The sequence below is a fragment of the Triturus cristatus genome, chromosome 5_1 (genome assembly GCF_964204655.1).
Source record: "Triturus cristatus chromosome 5_1, aTriCri1.1, whole genome shotgun sequence".
Taxonomy (NCBI): domain Eukaryota; kingdom Metazoa; phylum Chordata; class Amphibia; order Caudata; family Salamandridae; genus Triturus; species Triturus cristatus.
Window position 1 is genome coordinate 440,126,872 of NC_140587.1, and position 3,034 is coordinate 440,129,905.

Genomic DNA, 3,034 nt, shown 5'->3' on the forward strand with positions numbered 1-3,034 from the left:
TATTTCCACGCTACGCGTTTCGGCTAAACAGCCTTGTTCACACGATGGAAATTGATGTCAATGTCACCATTTTTATAAACAAGTCGTACTTCTCGAGGTAGTAAACATAAAAAATGGTTATATACAAGTAAACGCTTACTAAAGTGATGTGAATATCGCGGCCATATTGGCATGGTAAATAGCCTGGGATTTCCCAACTGTGAATGCATTATATATTACATGGTGTATTTGCCAATGTGGATGAATACATAAGTGGAACAGAATATCTACACATTGTGAATTCTAAATATCACGACACAATTAGTATTATTCAATACTGCATGATATTTCTAATCGGCATATATTGTGCACGATACGTGTCAATAAAGTTAAATACAAAATTGCGCAGAAAAAGTGTTCACATTGCAATGACAAGTAAGTATACATCATATTTGTTGTAAAGTGAAAATTCACAAATGTTAAGCCTCTCGGAGCACGAGAAAAATGAATGGTAAAAGAATATACATTCCGTGAAGTTGTGTGAGTCTAAATACCGATGTGGTTAGGAATAAAAAATATAGTGATTCTCAGTGAAAATCTTGGGCTGATCCCAACATGCATGTATCTACTGCATATTTCTTAGTGGAAACTATTGACCTAGTTGAAGTTATGACACCATTTAGTGAGGGTGATCAGAATTACGGACAAGTGCCCATGTTGTGTGTGTCATGGAAGAATGAAGACAACCTCCATTGGTGTTATGCATGGCCTCCACCTCCTGGAATACTAAGGTTGGACTCCAATGGCAATAATTAATGGTCGTACAGGGAAAATCCGTAATCATATATTCGTTCCTAGTTTCCATCATAAGACACAGTCTTAAGTCCTCCACAAAGGTCGAAAGGGCTTCACGGAAAAATTATTATAGTGACATTAATTGAATTAGAAACGATACCGCATATTGTTGTGCCTTCGGAAAAAAGGTTGGGGACCCGTGAATGTGATGCCACCCCTGTGGTATGGGTCCCTGCCTTTCCTCCTGTAGTGAAAAGAAGAGAAAAGAAAAAGAAAAAGAAAAAGGAAAAAGAATTATAAATGTGAATATTTGAACCTCTGAAGGTGTGCTTAAAATAAACAGATTAAAATAAGTTCCTAAGAACATTCATGTGCACAATGAATAATAATGTTTCTTTTTCATTTTCTTATGCAATTAATATTGATTCAGTAAATACATGCACAAAAAAAACATTTCTTTACGAATGATGGATGAAAAGCGAGGATGACAAAATACATTGAACTATTTTTCATGTAAGTGTATTCGTAACTCTTCGTCAATGTTGAGCCCCCCCGGGGATTTGGTCTGGAGGTCAATAATCATTTTTGATTCTTTCTGTCTGAGTTTTAATACCCTGTTACCACCCCTCGGGGATCTTGGGATGTGTTCCATGGCAAAATAGCTGAGACATGAGTTGTCAGAAAAATGGTGTTCTTGGAAATGACGGGCTACCGGATATTGTTGGTCACAATTGCTGATAGCCCTCATGTGCTCCAATACACGTTTCTTTGCTGGGTGAACTGTGCTTCCTATATACCTGAGCTTGCACGGGCATTCAAGACAGTATATAACAAACGGGGTCCCACAAGTGAGGAACTGTGAGATGACTTTGTTCCTGCCACCCCCATCCCTGTAATCCTTTTTCATACTGCTGTTCCTGCAGGCTCTGCAGTGTCCGCAGGGAAAGAAACCTTGGAGTCCCTGATTCATCATGGTGTTATATATAGTAACATCACTGTGTACTAACTTGTCTCTAAAATTGTAGCCTTTTCTGTATGTGATGTGTGGTTTCTCACCAATGATGGTACCGATATTGGGATCACTTTTGAGAATGTCCCAATTCTTAGCCAGTATGTTCTTTATGTCCTTGGCATTTCTATTGTATGTCAGTATTACCCTGGTTGTCTCTTCCTGTTGTGTGGGTTCCTGTTGCTGCTCTCTCATGGATCTCAGAGTGTCAGTTCTTTCTATCATTTCTACCTTACGTAGTGCTTTGTTTAGTACCCATGTGGGATAACCCCTGGTTTTGAACCTTTCAAGCATGATTTTGGTTTCTTCTTCGAACCCAGTTGGTGTGCTGCAGTTGCGTTTAGCCCTGAGAAATTCTCCAAATGGAATACTCCATTTTAGAGGATCCGGGTGGCCACTAAGGGCATGAAGTAATGTGTTTCCAGCTGTATCCTTGCGGAACAACTTGGTTTGGATGGTGTTGTTATGTACTTCTACTTTGGTGTCCAAGAATTCAACTGTACTTTTGCTTATGGTACTGGTTAGACTGATGTTAAAATTGTTGGTGTTTAGTCTTGCAATAAATTCAGTGACCTCTGTTTCTGTGCCCCTCCACACCAAGAAGATGTCATCGATGTAGCGGAGCCAGAGCCTGATTTTCTGTCTTTCTGGGCCAAAATGTGTATCCACTAGAGTGTCCTCCTCCCATTTGCCCAGGAACAAATTGGCAAAAGATGGAGCGAAACATGTTCCCATCGCTGTACCAGTTGTTTGTTGGTACAGTGTGCCGTCAAATAAAAAGATGTTATGTGTGAGGCAAAACTGCATCATTTCCAAAACCATATCGGTATGGTCTTTGAATCTGATGTGTCGTGTTTTTAAATAGTGTCTACACGCCTCTATGCCATGTTCATGTTTGATTATGGTATAGAGAGAGCTGACATCCATGGTGACCAACAAGTATTCTTCATCCCACTCTAAACCTTCGATTTTGTCAAGGAAATCTTTAGTATCTCTGACATGGGAAGGCAGACCGCTGACATATTCCCTGAGGAAGAAATCAACGTATTTCGAGATGTTTTCTAAAATACTACCTCTAGAGGAGACTATGGGCCTGCCTGGAGGGTTTGTGGGGTCTTTGTGTACTTTTGGTAATAAGTAAAGTACCGGAAGGATTGGGTAGTCCTGTTTGAGATAACAATATTCCTGCCATTCAAGAATCCCCAAATCCTTCCAATTGTTTAGTTTTTCCCAAATCTCTTCTACGCTGTT